At 39.3% G+C, this 20,239-nt stretch overlaps 1 protein-coding gene across 5 annotated transcripts in view; it reads right to left on the reverse strand.

Moving 5' to 3' along the window:
- The window catches only part of NFKB1 (nuclear factor kappa B subunit 1), a 121,811-nt gene extending 105,546 nt beyond the window's left edge, over positions 1–16,265 (reverse strand). For 2 of the 5 annotated variants that reach the window (XM_022582441.3, XM_089912436.1), the window contains exon 1: positions 15,829–15,937. The gene's annotated coding sequence lies outside the window, so the exon portion shown is untranslated. Of the gene's footprint in view, positions 1–15,828 lie in introns of all 5 variants that reach the window. The other 3 variants (XM_089912435.1, XM_089912433.1, XM_022582439.3) reach the window with 2 other exon arrangements.
- Between the last annotated feature and the right edge of the window lie 3,974 nt (positions 16,266–20,239).

The following is a 20,239-nucleotide window of genomic DNA, read 5'->3' on the forward strand; positions in this document are numbered from 1 at the left end:
TATCTGCCCCTCCTTTGCACTTTCCTTTCAGTTACACCCTAGTTAAACATTCATTGCCTTACCTCTGAATAACAATGATAGCCTCCATACTGTTCTCCTTTACTGTGGTATTTCTTCTTCCTTAAGCCTCTTTCACATTATTGCCACATTACTTACAAGACCAAGTCGAAAGCCCTCAACCGTTCACCATATTGTACTATAAGCATCACCTTAATAGGCTCTTAATGCTTAATAGGTGATGCTTATCATATAATATGCTGAGTGGTTGAGGGCTTTCCACTATGTCCTAATACTACATCCTAACCAAAACCTTCTACAACAGGCAGACTGATCATTCAAAAATGCCTTGCTCATTTGCATCTTGTGTATTTGTTCACAGTATGCCCTGCATCCTAAAATGCCACCTTTCCTACTTAAATATTACCCAGTCCTCAAGCCTCTACTGAAATCCAACATTTGCCAAGAAACCCTATATTTCCTCTGTAACCTACAGCTTTATAGTCCACATAAGGGCTATAATACTTCTGTGTATTGATGACTGCACACTCAACAACATACTGTTCTACTGCAATTTAACTTTACATATTTGTCATCTTTTTAACTGGATATAGATGCCGAAAAATAGAGTTTTACTTCTTTGAATCGCCAAATTAGTAAATAAGTACTTTAAAAAAATTACCTTTGCATTAATGGTAAGAAACAGTGCAATTCCAGATGTGTCCAAATGTGGACTTTTGGTTTCAGTCATGACACTTACAATTATTGAACTTGCCCCATTGCCATACTCAAATGTAAAGCTATACAAAATACTTGAAGCAATAATTTAAGACACTGGACAAGAGACAGTATAAGGCTGTATACCATAAGAGAATGGAAATACTTGAGGTGTGTTCCAAACTCACTTTTTGACAGAGGGCACGTTCCAAACTATGACACAAGCACGTAGAGCCCAAATAGAGAGCAGCAATCTCACAGGGGAGAGTATCAGAAAGGAGAGATACACAGAGAAAGAGGCTCATAAATCTCCATAGGGGTCACTTCTGGGCATTGGCCAAATATAAAACTGTGCTAGTGCAGGACAAGATTCTGCAAAGCCTACTAGAAAATAGCTGCTGGGGATCCAAATCCAGGGACAAGGGAGAACAATGATAAGCTGAATTGAGATTCCAGAAGTTCCTGGAACTTCTGAGAGACACTGAAGTTCTAATCATCTAGGGTGAAGAGACATCACTTAACAATCTTAACATTCAGTTGTGACCTCAGAAGACCACGCAATGGGAGTAAAGGATATACCCTAGAATAAGGGCTACTCTAAACTCATCTTAATAAAACCAGGTGATCCACCAATAAATTTATTGCCCGTTACAACAAAATTCAACAGTCTTTAACAGAAAACAAAGATCCATACTCTCTACAATGGGGTATTCACAATGTACAACAAAAAATGACAAAACATGCAAAGAAGTAGAAAAATATGACTCAGAAAAAGAAATATGACACAAATGATGAAATGAGCAGCCAGTACCTTTAAAACTGCCAATAGTAACATGTTCACGAATGTAAAAGGAAATATGGATATAAGGGATAAACAGATAGGAGATCTCAGCAGAGAAATGAAAACTATTAAAAAAGAAAAATAACCAATGGAAAATTCTAGACTGAAATGAAATTTCACTACGTGTACTTATTAACATATTGAGCAATGTAGAAGAAAGGATCAATAAACTTGAATAACAGCCAATAAAAACTATTCAAGTGAAGCACAGAGAAAAAAGGCATAAAGAAATTAAGACACCTTCAGTGACTTATGAGATAACATGAAGTGGTCTTAACACATGTATAATTTAGAATCCCAGAAAGAGGGAGAAGAGAGAAAAAATATTTGAAGAAATAATGGTGGAGAATTTTCCAAACTTGATTAAAAAAAAAAATCAACCCATGTCCCAAGAATCTCAAAGAACCCCATGCTGGATAAACACAAACAAAACCACAGTTAGCCATATTACAGCCATACTGTGAAAAACTAATGATAAGAAAAAGAAAAAAATCCTAAAAGCATCCAGGGACAAGGGGAAACAATGATAAGTATGATAGCTGATTTCTCGTCAGAAACAATGATGCAAGTGCTGAAAGGAAAAAACTGAATCAGTGAACAATTCCATATTCAGCAAAAATATCCTTTAAAAATAAAAAGTGAAATAGACATTTTTCAAATAGACAAGAGCTGAGAGAATGTGTAGTCAGCAGGTCTGCTAAAAGATATGTTAAAGAAAGTTCTCCCTGCTGAAGGGAAATGATACTAGATAGAAACTTGGACTTACATGGAAGAATAAGAAACACCAGAGGTGATGAATATGTGGGTAAGTATAAGACTTTTTTCTTGTTTGTTATTCAAGAGAAACATTACAATAAATTTTGGGGTTTATAACCTATGCAGAAGTAAACTGTATAACAATAACAACACAGAGGAAGGGAAGAGGACAAATGGAAGTAAAACACTATCGAATTCTCACACTGTATATGACATGTTACGGTATTAATTCATGGTAGACTCAAGGATGCATATTATAATCCCCAGAGCAACCACTTAAAAAAGTAGCCGACGAAGGACATAAAATGGAATTTAAAAAGTAAACTTGGTTTATTCAACAGATGGCAGGAAAGGAGGAAAAAATGAATAAAGAACAGAGGGCACAAATGGATAACAATTACCAAGATAGTAGGCTTAAACCCAACCATATCAATAATTACATTAAATAGAAATAGACTAAAGTCACCCATAAAAAAGTAGAGATGTTCAGACTGGACACAAAAGCAAGACTCAGGTATATGCTTTTCATGAGAATTACACTTTAATATTAAAGACTGAGATAGTCTCAAAGTATAAAGATGGGAAGTTATACCGGTTACACCATGGAAATACTAAATGTAAGAAAGCAGGCTATACTAAAATATCATATACAGTACACTTCAAGAGAAGAACGATTACCAGGGACAAAGGGGAACATTTCATAAGAATGAAGGGTCAAATCATCATGGAGAAATAATGATCCTAATGTGTATGTATATATTAACAGAGCTTCAAGATGCATGAAGTTAAAAGTGGCAGAACTAAAGGAAGTAGAAATAGCCACAACTATAGTTAAAGACTTTTAACACTCTTCTCTCCATAACTGATAAAAGCAAATCAAGAGAACATCAGTAATTGTCACACAAAATTAAGGAACACCACCACCATCAACCAAATTAACCTAAGTGCATATACAGAACATTCCACCAATGATTGCAGACTACACATTCTTTTCAAGTGCACATGGAACACTCACCAAGATAGACTATATGTTGGACCACAAAACAAGTCTCAATGAATTTCAAAGAAGTGAAAACATATAAAATATATTATCCAAACACAATGAAATTAAAAACCAAGACTAGAAAGATACCTAGAAAATCCTCAAACATATATGATTAAGTCATGTGTTAAACTGGGTGTGTGCCTCTTAGAATCAACAAACATAGTAAATATAACTTCATTACCCTGTATGAAAGAAGCATCTAAATTCTTGCTATACCTTGTCCATTGTAACCATGGGGGGCAAGGATTTTTTAAGAGAAGTGATTAGGATGCATTCTAATGCTTTCTATAAGAAACAAATCTTTGCCTATGGTGTTTTCTTAATCACAGATGACTGAAATTTATAGGATCAAAAAATATTTTGGACATTTTCTAACCATATTATAATTGTCATGTATATCAAATGGCAGATTCCATTCTAAGTAACATTTCTTTTTGTTTACACTACAGTAGGATAAAATCTGGTGAATATAAATTTGTATATCTATAAAAGTTCTCTAAAGATTTATAGTAAATTGGCTAAACCTTTACATGTTAGAACTGATGTCACTCGTGGGAGATTGCTGCCTTCCATTTCCATATAAAAACCAATTCAAGACACCTACTCAAAGTTTGAGGTCTTTCATTAAGGTGGCATTCAAAAGGGATTTGACTTACTGGACCTTGTTCTGAACTTTTTGCTTCCACATTTCTACTTCTACAGATTTCTTCCTCCCTAAAACTAGAGTACGATGGTGGGGGAGGATGTATGAATACGCACAGCACAAGAGGCCTTTTAGGGCAGTTAAATATACTCTTGTATGATAACCATAACGATGGATACATGTAATTATACATTTGTCTAAACCCACAGAATGCACACCACCAAGAATGAACTGCAGTGTAAACTCTGGATTTTGGGTGATTATGATGTGTCAATGTCAGTTCATCCATTGCAGCAAACACACTGTTGTGGTCGGGGAACACTGATAACGGGGGAGACTATGCATGTGTGGGGGAGGGAGTATACGGTAAATCTCTGTACTTTCCCCTCAATTTTGCTGTGAACCTTAAACTGCTCTAAAAAAATAAAGTCGTAATAAAAAAATGGAGTATGACCAAATTTTAATTTCATGTCTGACCTTTGTCTTGAGGACCAATTTGGAGTATTTGTATTTTCAGATTGAGGAGGAGGAGACCTCGTGGATTATGAATTAGAGATTAATATTCCTTTTTTTTTTTTTTTGGCCGTGCTGCATGGCACGCAGGATCTTAGTTCCCCCACCAGGGATCAAACCCGTGCCCCATGCAATGGAAGCGTGGAGCCCTAACTACTGGACAGCAGGGATTTCCCAAGAGATTAATATTCTTTTGGTCAAACATAGAGAAACTGATCACATTCTCTTAAATCTGAATATGATGACTTTAGTATGGATTTTAATTTTTACTAATTCTACAATATCAATAAAAATATATCCTTCATGTTTTAAGAGAAAAGGATTCATCATGTGGACCAGCAATACTTGGTTCTACGTATGTGGTGACAACTGGCCTGGAGGAAGAAAATGGTTTCCTTGAAGAAAGAATCACAACAAGCTTCCGATTACACACACACATAAATAATAATTTGCAAGCATCAAAATTAGGCCTTATACAGAGGACCGTTCAGTCCTTAATCTAGATATGAAGGCCTTTTCACAATGACCATGCCTATAGGTAAACCCTTCAATATATGCAGATGTCAATGTATTGGGTTGGCCAAAAAGTGCCTTCGGTTTTTAAGTAAAAATAAAAGACACATTTTTCATTTGCACCAAGAACTTTACCAAGCAATGTATTCACCCTTTTGTTCAATTACCTTCTGCCATTTTTCAGGCAGCTTCATAATTCCATCTTCCCAAAACTTTTTCTCTTTTTGAGCAAAGAACTGATCCTGTGCCTTTTACAGTCTTCCAGGGAATTGAAATTTTTTCCATTAAGAGAATTTTGTAAAGACCGAAATAAATGGAAATCCGAAGGTGTAATGTCTGGTGAATACGGCGGATGAATCAGAACTTCCCGGCCACGCTGTAACAGTTTTTGCCTGGTCATCAAAGAAACATGCAGTCTTGCGTTATCCTGATGGAAGATTATGTGTTTTCTGTTGACTAATTCCAGATGCTTTTTGTCAAGTGCTGCTTTCAGTTGGTCTAACTGGGAGCAGTACTTGTCGGAATTAATCGTTTGGTTTTCCAGAAGGGGCTCATAATAGAGGACTCCCTTCCAATCCCACCATATACACAACTTCACCTTCTCTGGATGAAGACCTGCCTTTGGTGTGGTTGGTGGTGTTCATTTCATTTGCCCCACGATCTCTTCCATTCCACATTATTGTACACTACAGACTTGTCATCGCCCATCACAATTTGTTTTAAAAATGGAACGTTTTCATTACGTTTAAGAAGAGAATCGCATGCGGAAATATGGTCAAGAGGTTTTTTTCCGCTTACCTTACGTGGAACCCAAACATCAAAGCGATTAACATAACCAAGCTGGTGCAAATGATTTTCAACACTTGATTTGGATATTTTGAGTAGGTCAGCTATCTTCCGCGTGGTATAACGTTGATTGTTCTCGATTAATGTCTCGATTTGATCACTATCAACTTCAACTGGTCTACCCGACCACAGAGCATTGTCCAGCACGAAACTTCGCAAACCACTTTTGACATGTTCGATCAGTCACAGCACGTTCTCCATATACTTCACAAATCTTTTGTTTCAATTGCATTTTTACCTTTCTTGAAATAATAAAGCATAACAGGCCGAAAATGTTGCTTTTTTCTTTCCATCTTCAATGTTAAAATGGCTACACAAAAATTCACCAATTTGGGGCTTCCTTGGAGGCGCGGTGGTTAAGAATCCGCCTGCCAATGCAGGGGACACGGGTTCGAGCTCTGGTCTGGGAAGATCCCACATGCAGTGGAGCAACTAAGCCCGTGTGCCACAACTGCTGAGCCTGTGTTCTACAGCCTGTGCTCCACAACAAGAGAAGCCACCACAATGAGAAGCCCGCGCGCAGCAACGAAGACGCAATGCAGCCAAAAATAAATAAATAAATTTATTTTTTAAAAAAATTCACCAATTTTGATGTCTTTTTTTACATGCACGCTGATATGACAGCTGTCACATACAATCTAACAAAATGGTTTCAAATGAAAATAAAGATAACTAAGTGCTACTAGAGCCATCTTACAGAAAAAAACGAATGAACCTTTTGGCCAACCCAATATAAAGTGAGAAGGAAAAAGGGTGAACCACCTCTCCTCTATGTCTGGTAAGGTCTGATGCGAATACTTCTTTCTCCCGTGTCTCTTTGTCACTGATCTTAACTGCTCGGCAATAAGCAAAATATCTACTCAAACTCATAAATGACAAATTAATGTCAAAATTTAATTTTTAAATATTTTCACTTACATATTTTGTTCGGTGAGGAAAATCTGAAATAAGATGCCCTTAGGGCTTTTAACAATAGGAGAGTTAGTGCCTACTTGTGTAAAGCTCATTATTAGCACCTTGAAGTAATGAATTCATTCAGTCAACTCTTGATTGTTACGCGGACAAATATGAGTCACGGAACCAACATTTACGTAATCCAAGAGTCATTAGTGAAACCTTTTAAATGAGACTGAAGGGTAGGAATCTTGACTAAGAAGGGGCAGAAAGGGGGCTTTTGGTGTGCTGGTTACGTTCTATTTAATGTTAAGTGTGTTGACTTTGAGATAATTCATTAAAGCCATAATCTCACGATTTGTGTCCTTTTTTGGTTATGTGATTCTTCAATTTTAAAAAGGCTAATATAAGAAAAAAATATTTTAAACTGAAAACATTAAATGATCTAATAAGCTCCATGAAATTGTGGATTTCTGTCTTGTTCAGCACTGTATTCCCAGTGTCTAGAACCTGGTACATAGGAAGGACTCAACGTGTATTCAAATAAATTAACGGTTAAAAAAAAAATCCTACTATGCAAAAGTAGAACAGCTTATATAAAAAGCAAAGGTTCCCCACACCACCTCCCAACTCCAATCCTGCTTTTCCGAGTGATCAACTTTTTAACCCTCTTAACTTTCTCTTTTTGGTTTTCCTGGGGGTTCTTTTCATATCCTTAAATACTATGTTTATATCTTTTTTCTTAATTGATCAATTTTAGACATTGTGTTCTTGCTATGACAGATAAGGATTCAGCTCATACGACTACCACTTCCCTATCTTCTTCCTCCAAATATAGTTATAATCAGTGAGACCTTGAAGCAATTTACAATCAAAATACTGAATTTTATATTCAATTTCTGTATCATGTGTGCCTTAAATTGCTTCGGAGGTATGAACATGAGTTCATAGTAGAGAATAATTAATTATGAAAAGATGCAACCCCAGAAACACCTGACGTCAGAAAGAAGCTAGACTGGGACCATAAATGATAACTCATAATCCAAAAATGGACAGTTCCTCATCTTATCATATTGATAATCAAGAACTGTCTTTGTACTTTCTTACATGAATTTTCCTTAAGTTGACCTATCTCAATATGGCAAGAAAATCTGGAGTCTTCCAAATAACACTATCATATCAAAGAAACAAATACTTTTAGAGGGAGATGCTCATTTAGTCTGTCTTCATTTTTTTTTTAAGAGAGAAAATGAGACCCAGAGAAGTTAATTAACTTGCCCAGAGTCACACAGCTTAATCAATAGCAGTCTATCAATATTTTGTCTAGTTATTTACTTATTCATTTGGCAAACTTACTGGGTGCTGTGCTGATAAAAAGTAAGATAAAATCCCTTCCCTCAAGATATTTTCTGTCTGGAAAGCATAAGAAGTCAAAAGCCCATGGACTGGGAGCACATAAATCTTTATGGGGAGGTCAGGGAGAATGGATAGAGGAGGGACAGAGAAATGGTGATGTGTACACCATGCCTGAAGGCTGAGTAGTCAGCACAATGGCTAGGAAGGAGAGCACACTCCTCACACAGGGAATGCATATGCAGAGGCATTCAAAGTGAGAAAATAGGGCAGATAGGAACTGAAAATTGATATGGATGACTTGAGAAATAGGGGATGGGTGAGGAGCAAGGGTGGGGGTGAGGTGTGCAGGAATCAGCTTGTAAAGACAATGGAGACATTTCAGAAATATAAAGGTCGTGATATGAGCAGATCTTCACTTTAGAAAGCTGACTTTTATGCTGGAATGAAGGATGGAATAGAAGCAGGAGATTATGCATCAGGAGCAAATGAAAAACATGAAAGCTGGAAATTCAGTGAGGAAGGGATGAATGCTGGAGGTGAGAGGAGGCTGAATTGATAGAATTTGGTGATGGACTGGAGGAGATAAGTGAGTACGCATGAAGACTGGGTTTCTAGATTTCTGGCATGGGAAACCTACTGAATGGACCACAGTGGGCTAACAACTGTATCCCCTAAATGTGCTGGGAGGAGCAATTTGGTGGGTGGGAATGATGATAAATTTGATATTGGCATACTGACGGGGACATCCATGTAATGATACTTAAGTGCCTCAGCAATAAAATTATTGTTTTCAGTTTAACACATATTTAGTACGTACAGCAAAACTGCCCCCCCCCAGTCATCCATCTATTTCAGCTTGGATTAATTCCTATTTGGCTATATGTTAGACTTTTCAAGAGAAATAGGATACTTTCCCTGCCCATCATAAAAAAGCACTTCAAAGTAAACGACTGTTAAGGCAATGTTTTAAAATAGGAAGTATTAAAATCTTCCAAGGTGTGCTTGTTAAATTTAGTTAAATGTCTAAAACGGGAAACTGGGTAAACACATGGAGAAACCATAAAGACATTATATCAAATAAATGCTATGATATAGCAAGAGAGCAAGGAAGTGTATTTAACTGTTATCAGATACCACGCTTTTGATTTTATAATTTCCCAAGTGTACTGAGGTCTGCTTAACACAACTGACTTAAGAATGTGGGGGAAATGACTATTGATTTCAATTAATCAAAAGTAGGATAGGGCTTCCCTGGTGGCGCAGTGGTTGAGAATCTGCCTGCCAATGCAGGGGACACGAGTTTGAGCCCTGGTCTGGGAAGATCCCACATGCCGCTGAGGAGCTGGGCCCGTGGGCCACAGCTACCAAGCCTGCGCGTCTGGAACTTGTGCTCCGCAACAGGAGAGGCCGCGACAGTGAGAGGCCCACGCACCGCGATGAAGAGTAGCCCCCGCTCGCTGCAACCAGAGAAAGCCCTCGCACAGAAATGAAGACCCAACACAGCCAAAATAAATAAATTAATTAATTTTTTAAAAAAGATAAAAAGTTAAAAAAAAGAAAAAGTAGGATAAGCCACAGTGAAATGTCTACAAAACAGTTCTATTCAAGGACAACCTCTCACTCTTTTCATTATGACCCTCCTCTTCTCATCCGTGATATACAGAATTTATCCTTTTCTCTGGAATTCTGATTTACTTTCTATATTATTTTTCTTTTCCACATTTAAGTCAAAAATAAAGTTGAAGATCTGATTTTATAGAGAACTCTCCACTAAAACTTTATCTATGCTTTCATTATCCTTTGTTTTGGCCAAAGTTTTCAACATTAACTTTAACTTTTATTCTTTACCTTCATGTTTCTTCCTTTCTACTTTAAATGTCCTCTATATGAAAAGCCATTCATACTCCTTCCATCCTTCCACATTGTCTGTAACTTTATAAATCATACAGGTGCTTATACTATTCAGAGAGCATTATACTAGATGCTGTAACTTTTTAGGGATTCTTTTCCTCTGACCTCACAACCACACCTAGCCCCGATTTAAAAGAAAAATACACTTTATAAATCAAGTCTTAATGATCAAACACTAAATGGTTATATCTTAGAAAATAAACCTATACCTAAGTTAAGAACTGGTAGATAAAGTTCTTCAAACATCAATAAAACATAAGTCAGGGATTCATGTTAAAACACTAAAAAAAAAAAAAAATAGTCATTCTCTCCATTCCTAAAATTCTTGTCTTGGAAGGCATATTTTCTAGGACAATTAAGCAATTTATTTTCACTATTTAAATGAATTGTAGGCTTGAACTCAGAACCGATAAATAGGTAGATTGATTAAGGAATTTGTCATCACTTTTAATTTTTCTTTTTTCAAGCTTAATATTATTAGAATTGATTCTGGAGATAAAAATGAAGGATACGTATGCCCTGACACTGAAATATACTGTGATATGTTTAGTAAAACCACACAATAAATAATAAAAATGATAATTTTGTAAAATAACTATTTTGACAAACAAAATTCATTATAGCAATCAAGTTATTTATTTAATGTTAATTAAGCTCTCCCTATAGAGGTGTGCTTAACTTTATGTAGGTTTTGTAGTTTTTTAATTCAAGTTAGCAAAAAAAGAAAATCTCATGTACAAATGCTAGTGAGCCTCATATATCAAAAGGCTTAAATCTAAGAAAAATCCAAAGCTTTATTTTCCAGTATGAAATGTTTGAATGGTCCATACATTTTTTGACTCACACAGTGAAGACTGGGACAACATTAGAGCTCTGTGTTTTCGTTTATGCCCAGAAGCTATAGACTGAGCTGATTATGTAATGGAACACAGCAAAATTTATCTGTTCTCTCCAAATCTTCTCACAGGGAAGCTATACGCAGAGTACTTGGATTATTTTATTATTCTAACTAACAAACACTGCTGCTATTCACTTTTCAGGTTACTTTTCAACAATGACAGCTTTACAATGTACTTGTTATATAAGTAAACATTTATTTTCTTCCTCAGTTTGTTGGCAACAACAAAAATGATTATACATATATGTATTTGTAAACAACTTTTAAAATTAATTTTTAAAACTTGAATGTGTGTTTGTTAAGTGATTTGAAGAGAGGTCAGGGTCAGAACCAGAATTAATTAAGTCCAAAGCTGAGTGGACTGAAGTTAGGAGTCTTCAGTAAAATGGTTCTGACTCTCCCTGAAGGTATAATACCAGGCCTGGGAGTGTTGGCATTGTACCCTTTTCTAGTGTAGATGGTATATTTCATTTCATAAATTGTGTCCACAGAGAATAAATGGTTAGATTCAGAGTTCCAAGGAAAATTTTCTGAAAATGCTACAAATAAGAAATAATGAACAAAACCCTCCTGTGATGAGGCCCCAGGTTTTACAGTGTTGCAAAATCATTAAAGTATGAAGGTAGAAAGTATAGTAAATGTTGCCTGCTGGTTCCTGAGGTTTTCCAGCTATAACCTTTTCCCCCCAATTTTTTATAGGTCATAAGTATTTTATTCCGGATGTCATAAAATATTTTGGTTTTACTTTTTGATTGATTAATTTAGATAGGCTTTAACAATCTTTGGATTACAAAGCAGTGCTTGCAGCATCAGTCAGGCTCCATCAGCCAGAATTTTTTTCACAGCTTAAAGAAATCATCTATAGATTAAATTCATTAATATCTGTCAAAAGTATGGGTCAGAATAAAAGCTGGTTATAAGATTTTTGGCCTAATGGTGAAATGTAAATGAACAGTAATAAGCCAATTTGTAAAAGGGAATTAAACCATCCGTTTCATTATTCTAATTTCAAGAACAGGCAACAAATCAAAGCAGATGAAACTTGTACTACTGATAATTAAACCTATTACTGCAAAAAATATAAAAGAATAACAATGAATTGATTTCTTTTAAAATTTTAAAATGCGATGATAAAATGTTTAAATACAATATTTTCATGATTAATACTGTAAGTTTAACAAATATTTTCATCCATAATCTACACTCTTGAAGAGTCTATACTCTTTAACAAATCACACTTTATATCACTTTTGTGTAAAACTGTTAGGGTTTAAATATTTTTATAGTGAAGCAGTGAGATTTCATTTCACAACTTAGTTTCTAAACTATTAGCTGATATTCAAGGGTAGGTCTACCAGCCTCACCTGAAAATATGAAAGCGTATTAATTTGCACCCAGGAACCCTCTCTAAAACAACAGAGACCAAAGGTATGAAACAAAGTCATCATTGAGAAAAGAATGCTACTTTTCTTCATCTAACAGTGAAGCATTGGATACTCATTAATGAAATATTGCAAAGATAAGTGTCTTGGTAATATTACCCTAACTATTAACTGTACCAGATTATCTGGTTGCAAATATTAATCTTTTTTGATTAAAAAAAATGCTCAAGGAGCCAAACTGACTTGCTAAACTATGTCACAAGTCCCAACTTTCCTCTCTGAAGATGAATGAATACCTCTATCTTTAAAACCCCTTAAAGTCTCCTAAGCAGTGACAGGGTCAACTCAAAGGGGTATGTACGCTTCTCATGATTTACCTGCTCACCTCCAAGAACACTGTAGGGGAATTCAGTATTTATGGGAGATACAAGAGAGCAAATGAGAAGTCATTCTCAGAAAGCAGGGTCAATTGCTTCAGTATGGTTTGCTGGTCACCAAGAAGCAGCTGTCAATTAACTCTGATCAGACATAAATGTAGACGTAGGAGCAGCACATCTAAAAGTGGCCCCCAGCACGAAAGTTCTGTTCCTTCTCCTCCTCCTTCTCTTCTTAAAACATAAAACAATCATGCCACCTTGTATGATTCATATTATAAACAGAAAACCAATCAGCCAAACGAAACAACCTTCCTACTAAAAGTAAGGGAAATTAATGAGAAATTTTGCATAGCCATTGATTCTTATATATCCACTCCTGTTAATGTGATTGCTGTTCCATCTGTAGACTAGAAGAGCATAACCTGAATATCTATTCTTCGTGGTTAAACTACTCTGCATTTCCAGATACATTTTCTGCTGCAGTCATTTCTATGCTCAGAACAGCACTTCTACTAATAGGTTCTAAAAAAGAAAAAGATATTTTGACTACTTTATTAAAAATCTATATAGAAACGCAGATATCATTTTTTAAATTTATTGTTTTAAAATGTCAACTACTGTTCTTATTTCTCCCAACTTCAAACTAATTGAAGGTTATGAAGTAACCACTTCCCCCAGAAGCCAGAACTTTCACCTCTTCTGAATAGGGGAATACCTCTCATAAATTAGGTAAAAAATAAGGGCTTGCTGATTGAATGATAGTCCAAGATTCCTGTGGCTGCCAATTCCTTATAAAGACCTTCCATCTACCACAGTGAGCAATCCCTGAAAGTCCAGGTAGTAACTTACTTCATCAATTATCTGGAAGTCTGAAAGCAGTGGTAAAAACAGCCTGCATAAATATTAGTTTCTCAACTAGTGTCAATTTGTTCCAAGGAAAGTGACAAGAGAAATGTGAGGGCTGTGATCTCTAAATCTAAAATTCTGTCTATTTCAGACTAATTGAACTTTTACCAAGTGTAAGTCAGTCATTACAGATGATACTGTTTAAAAGGTAGAAGAAGGAAGTGCAAAGATCAAAGGAGCGCTTACAAAGGGGAACAACTATTTTTGTACATATACTCCAGTATTTACTAACGGGGTTTGAAAACCGGGCGTTTATTCAGCCCCTGTGAATGCCAACTGCAGAACACAAGATAAAATTGAAAGTTCAAAACAAACAGATTTTCAAATCACCACCAATCCCTAATTGGATTATATAGAACTTTCTTTAAAAAGTCTTTCAAACAAGGTTAGAAGTGGTTTTCTATTCACGGCAAGCAGTATTTCAGTCCAGTAGGCTGTGGCCCAGGAAGACATTTTATCTAAATAAGCTCCAGAGGGCTTTGAGGAGTTGCAGGTATCAATGTGGATGAGTAAGTTCAGGAGATCTCATGTTTCCATTGATCATACGTGCTCTTCTCACTTTAGCAATTTAATTACATGATAAATTAATCTCTTTGTATTTCCTGTCTTCTCAAGTTCAGAAGCTCAAAAAAATACTCTGCTTTAAGTTATTTACATAACTTCTTTAGTGCATCAAACAGTAAAAGGATTCATCTCTAGAAAGCACAACATTAAAATCAGGAAAACAGCATGCTTCAGCTGAGGGCTTTATTTTAATCAGATTCCCATTTAAAGTTTTAGCAACAGGAATGCAATTTAAGCTACTCAGGTGTATTCAATTGAGGTATTTTGCTAGAAAAATAAGCACTGAACATTTTGATCCTAAGCTTTAGTGTTTACCAAAGATCACCAGTCTGTAGAAGAACATTTCTATGCCAGAGCCATTAAATGGTTTAGTAATACCACAGTCATTCTCTCAGATTATGGGCTTTATAACAAAATCTTTAAGTTAAATATAGTTATTTAGTTATCTGCAACACTGAAAAACCCGACTTAGCAAAGTCCATGAAAACCTCTTAAATCTTGATAATCAAAGCCAAGCAACCAACCAATCTTCGTACAAATTTCCTAATTTACTACAGTAAATTAATGAGAAATTTTATGTAGCCATTGATTCTTACACACCACTCCTGATAATGTGATTCCTGTTCAACCTACACACCAGAAGAGCATAATATGAATATTTACTCTATTGGTTAAACTACCCTGCATTTCCAGATACACTTTCTACAGCAGTCATCTCTCTGCTCAGAACAGCACGTCTACCAACAAGTTCTGAAGAAGCAAAAGATATTTTGACTATCAAAAATGCATATGGAAGCTCATATATTTTTAAAATTTATTATTTTAAAATGTCACGATAGGCTTTGTTTATATCATTTTTGTTTAAGAAGTCATGCACAACACATGGTACAGCTGTCCAACTGTTTTACATAATCAGGGTGTCTAAAAAGTGTTCTAAGTGGGTAATTTCGCTCCCAAACGCCAGGCAGGCCCTGTAGGATCAGTACCAGGCCCTCCTTATCTTTTGAAAACTAAGGTACAGGTCCTATAGTAGGTGAGCATATCCTGTCCTGGTTGGGGTGTGTGTGTGTGTGCGCGCGTGTGTGTGTGTGTGTGTGTGTGTGTGTGTGAAGTGGGGGGCTTCTTTTGGAGGTAGGAGACCAGGAATAAGGCTGTCCGGTTCAATCTTGGGGAGCTGGGGAGGGCTTTCCCAGCCCAGAGGACTGACATGCACTTCTGCTTTCATTTCGTGGAACGCCCTTAGGTGAAATCTGCCTCTGCACTGCACCAACCACCTTCCCCTCACTACTCCGCGCCCAAGCGCCCCTCATCCCTCAAGCCCCGACCCCCCGGCAGAGGAAGGGGAGATGGGGATAAAAAAAGTTTGCGCGAGTTCCCCTCCGCGCCGCGTTCCCGCCCGGCGGAGGGAAGGGGGAGAAAGAACGGCCCGAGCGGGCAGCCGCGGCCCTCTGGCCGACCGGTCCGTGCTTAGTCCGGAGGTGCCTTTCCCCCCTCGCGCAGAGCCCATGCGCCTCTCCGCTACTGTCAACCTCCTCCTCCGGTCTAGCCGAGCGGTTAGCGCAGGAATGAGGAAGTCCGAGCGGGGCCGGACGGGGTGCGGGGCGGGTGGGTGGCGGGAGTCGGGCCACACTTAGCCGGCGCGGCCCCCGCTTGCCCGAGTCTGGCTTACCCTGCTGGCGGGTCCGCGCTCGGCCTCCTTGCGCCTGTGGCTCCCGCTCCGGGGCGGCGCGGGCCTGGGGGCCGCGGAAGGAAGAGGCGGCGGCCGGCCGGAGCCGGAGCGGGTCGGATCGGGTCCGGGCGGGCGCGAGGTCTCGCCGGGCCAGTCAGCGCCGCGCCATGGCCGCAGCGCGGGTGGAGGTAACGCCGGGCGCGCGGCTGCGGGACCACGGCGTCGCCGCCTTCCCGGCCGCGGCGGCTCCGGCCTGGGCTGCCCCGGGCTCTCGAGTGAGGCTGGCGGCGGGACGCTGGCCGAGGGCGGCGGCGAGAGGCCCGACCGACGGGAAGAGCAGGGGAAGCTGTCGGCGCGTCGCCGGGCCGCTCCGGTGGCGAAACCTCCTCTTCCTGCCCCGGCTCGCTGGTGCACTTCTCTCTCTTTCTCTCTCGCTCACTCTCTCACTTCCTGGCTGGAAATTCCCACTGACGTCGAGAGAGAAGACAGACAGACGGACACACGCGCGCACGGCGCGGGGGCGGGAGGTGGGGTCGCCGCCGGGGGTGGGGGAAGCCCGCACGCCTGGTGGGGGGGTGCCTTGCGCCCCCGGCCCGGCCTCGCCGGCCAGCTCCGCACCCACCCCTCGGAGCCGCTGCGGGGCGCAGGCGAAGGGGGCACGTTCGGCGCCCTGGACGCCGGCGTCCCCCGCGGGGCGCCCGCTCCTCCGCCGCCGCTCCGGGAGCCCCGAGGGCAGCGACGGACGGAGACGCCCCCTGGAAGCGCTCGCAGAGCCGACTCTTGCTGGGAAGCGGGCGGCGCGGAGGCGTCGGCCGTGAGGCTGTGAGAGTCAGCGGGTCCAGAGCCCCGAAGGACAGGCCCAAGCATCCAGAGGGGATGATGGGTCGGCATGGAGCCAGGCATGCTGTGTGTAAAAATAAGTCTCATCTGTATATTGCATTTAAGTGCTCTCAGTTACTCTCAAATCTCTTTACAGATTAAACTGGAATGTCTGTAGCATAACTGACTTCTGTCCAGGGAAGTCTGAACGTCTACCGGTTTGGGGTGAGGTCTCAAATCTGGTTTTGACAGTTCTTCAGAACTTTCATTTACAGGGCATTGTCAGGCCTTTATGAGAATGCTGGTAGCAATGGTTTTGGTTCACAGCTCGGAAAGAAATACTGACCCAGCAGGTGGGAATTTGTTTTCTTCTGGAGAGACCGCTGCTAGAACCCGCAGATCACCAGTCACTAGCATTTGAGCTTCTTTACATGCCAGGCACTGTGCTAGGCGGGGCAGGGAATACCTTGGGGTAGATTAGTTCCCCAAACAAGAAACCAGAGCTGAAATAGATATTTTAGTGCTAATTATCTCACTACTGAATTCAGTGATAACTGTTTAAATTGAACTTTAAAACATCAGGAATCACCGATTCACCAGGCAGGGTTGCTATGGCATTAGATTGCCCATAGCAATATTCCCTTCGTGCCCACTCCTTGCCATGCCCCCTCCCTCCTCGGGTTATAAGAATCCTCTTGGTGGAGTTTTCAGCAGAGGAGTCGAGATCCATTTGTTTGGGTCTGGGGTGAATCTCTGCAGTGACCTTGGGAGCAACCAACAATCTTCCTTCAAGCCATTTCATTTAGCTCCCAGGGGCTGGTTAAACAGCTGGAATTCAGGGGATTTACAAAGACTGAAGACAATGACTTTTTAGAAACCCTGTGTTATTATTTATGGGACATTATTAGAAATTGTGCCAATATTGTGTTTTTAATAGATTAATATATAGTTTATAAGAAGTGATTTCTGCCTCTGTCATGAAACAACAAAGTGTTAGGGGAATAGTCTTCTTTTTCCTTATGGGGTAAGTGTGAATATTCACACAGTTCATTCTGCATGGGGTGGTAGCCCATCGCTGAAAGAATCAATAGACAGTATTGTTAGAAGAGAAGAGTCAGTGTGACATATTATGGGAACAAAAAAAGAGTGTTAATTACTTAAAAGGATTAAATTTCAAATTCAAAATTATCCCGTACATTGAACTTAAAATTGAGGTGGGCAGAGGGGGTGGTCTAGTAAGCAGCTGTTTTAGTTTTCTAGGGCTGCTGCTAGAAATTACCACAAACTGGGTGGCTTAAAACAACCGGAATTTATTCTCTTACAGTTCTGGAGGCCAGAAGTCAGAGATCAAGTTGTTGGCAGGGCCAGGCTCCCTCTGAGGGTTCTAGGGAAGACTCCTTCCTTGCCTCCTCCTAGCTTCTGGTGACTCCTGGCAATCCTTGATGTTCCTTGGCTTTAGCTGCATCACTCCAATTTCTGCCTGTGTCTTCACGTGGCCTTCCTTCCTGTGTCTCCTCTGTGTCTCTGTATCCAAATCCCCCTCTCCTTTCTCCATTTTAAAGACAGGAGTCTTTGGATTTAGAGCCCACCATAATCCAGTATGATCTCATCTTAGCTTGACTACATCTGTAAAGAACCTATTTCCAAATAAGGTCATGTTCATAGGTATCTGGGGTAAGGACTTGAACATATCATTTTGGGGGACACAATTCAATGCACTACAGTAGACAAAACTATAAAAGCCCTCCATCTACTCTTTTTGGCTCACCAGTTATCCTTCCTGTACTCCCGCTTTGTTTCCCAATACTTTTTCTACACCCTATACATATACACACCTGCTTTCAGGAATGTTTCTTACAAATTCACCTACCCTCAGGTGTCAGAGGGCATTTGCCACTATCAGAACGCAACAGAAAAAATGCCTGTGGAATTTCAGTCATCAAGATTGTGGAAAGGGCAAGATGTGTTGTATTTGTCACTAAATCTTTGAAATCACATGAATTTCTCTTCTCATAAAGCTGCGTATTGGAAATGTTGGCGTCCAGAGAATTCTGAGGTTGAGATCTATATAGTGTACACATCAACAATGAGAAGTTATATAGTGTGTAAAGAGTATTCAAAAATACAGACTCATACATCTGAGCCTTACGAACTCTAAGACCTATCTTGGGGATAGAACAGGAGTGAACTGTATTTCTGTAAAGGGCACAGCTTGCTTCAGCTCAACATGCTTAGAAACACCCAGGTCACAGCTCTTGGCTGTGGGAGCCAAGATGAAATGGAAAGACTTCACTAGACTTGAAATCATACTTGACTTAGAGTCCTGGCTTTGCCTTGAATTATCTGTGTAACTTTTGCCAAGTTTATATGAACTTCAGTTTTGTCACCTATACAATAAGCATAACATTATAGTGTATATTATATAATAAGCTGTATACTAGCTTTATATAATGCTTTACATTATATATGTTGTGTTGCTACGGTCTGAATGTTTGCGTCCCCCTCAAAGTCATATTTTTAAATCCTAATCCCCGAAGTGATGGTGTTACGAGGGTGGTCCTTTAGGAGCTGAACAGGTCATGAGGGCAGAGCCCTCATAATTTGGATAAGTGTCTTTATAAAAGAGACTCCAGAGAGCTAGCTCCTCCCTTCTGCCACGTGAGGACACAGCAAAAAGTCTGCAGCTGGGAAGAGGGCCCTCACCAGACCATGCTGGCACTCTGATCTCAGACTTTCAACCTCCAGAACTGTGAGAAATAAATTTCTGTTGTTTATCAGCCACCCAGTCTGTGGTATTTTGTTATAGCAGCCCCAATTAACAAACTAAGACATGGCTATGTAATATACATGGAACAACATATGTGTTGTTACATGTATATATACAATAATAACATGTATTTTACATTATGACAACTCTACCTCACGAAGCTCTAGAGACAAAGGGGAGATAAAGAATGTAAAAGGCCTATGCAAATGTAAATAGTTATTCTAAGAAAAAGGACTTGAAATTAATTTCCTCATAGGCTTAAGTGACATAAAATGCTCACACTGTTGACCACTGGGGCAGACACTCATCCTTGTGGCATCTCTCCCTATTGATAGCAAAGTGTTGCATTACACCTCTATTAAAGTACTTGTCATGTTCTATCTTGTGCTTGCAGTTAGCAGGTCTTATTGGAAAAGCACTCCATTAGCCTATAGAAGTGGGTACAAAAGAAAAAGAAGATAAAGCTGGGAAGAATGACCTCTTATGTAATAGCCAGGACAAAAGTGATTTGTATAGTGGATTATATCACCAAGAGTAAAACCAACAGGAGAGTGCAAAGAAATCATCTTCCTCTTAAGACTGTATAGAGAATCCAGAATTGTATTCCCTTGACAATGGAGACACACTGAAATGGAGACAAGAAATTTCAAAGAAGAATGTCACTGGTCTTAGAGATACTAGCATCTTTTCTATCAGCTCAAATGATATTTATGCACTACCATCACTGCCGTCAAAGAGTTCGCAAAACTCAAAGAAGTGCTTGTAATTATAGTGCTAGGCAGAGTACAGTAAGTGCTTTCATGGAGGTATAGTCAAATACTTAGG

The sequence above is a fragment of the Delphinapterus leucas genome, chromosome 5 (assembly GCF_059928025.1).
Source record: "Delphinapterus leucas isolate spDelLeu-1000000601 "Yukka" chromosome 5, BTC_Dleu_Yukka2, whole genome shotgun sequence".
Lineage (NCBI taxonomy): Eukaryota > Metazoa > Chordata > Mammalia > Artiodactyla > Monodontidae > Delphinapterus > Delphinapterus leucas.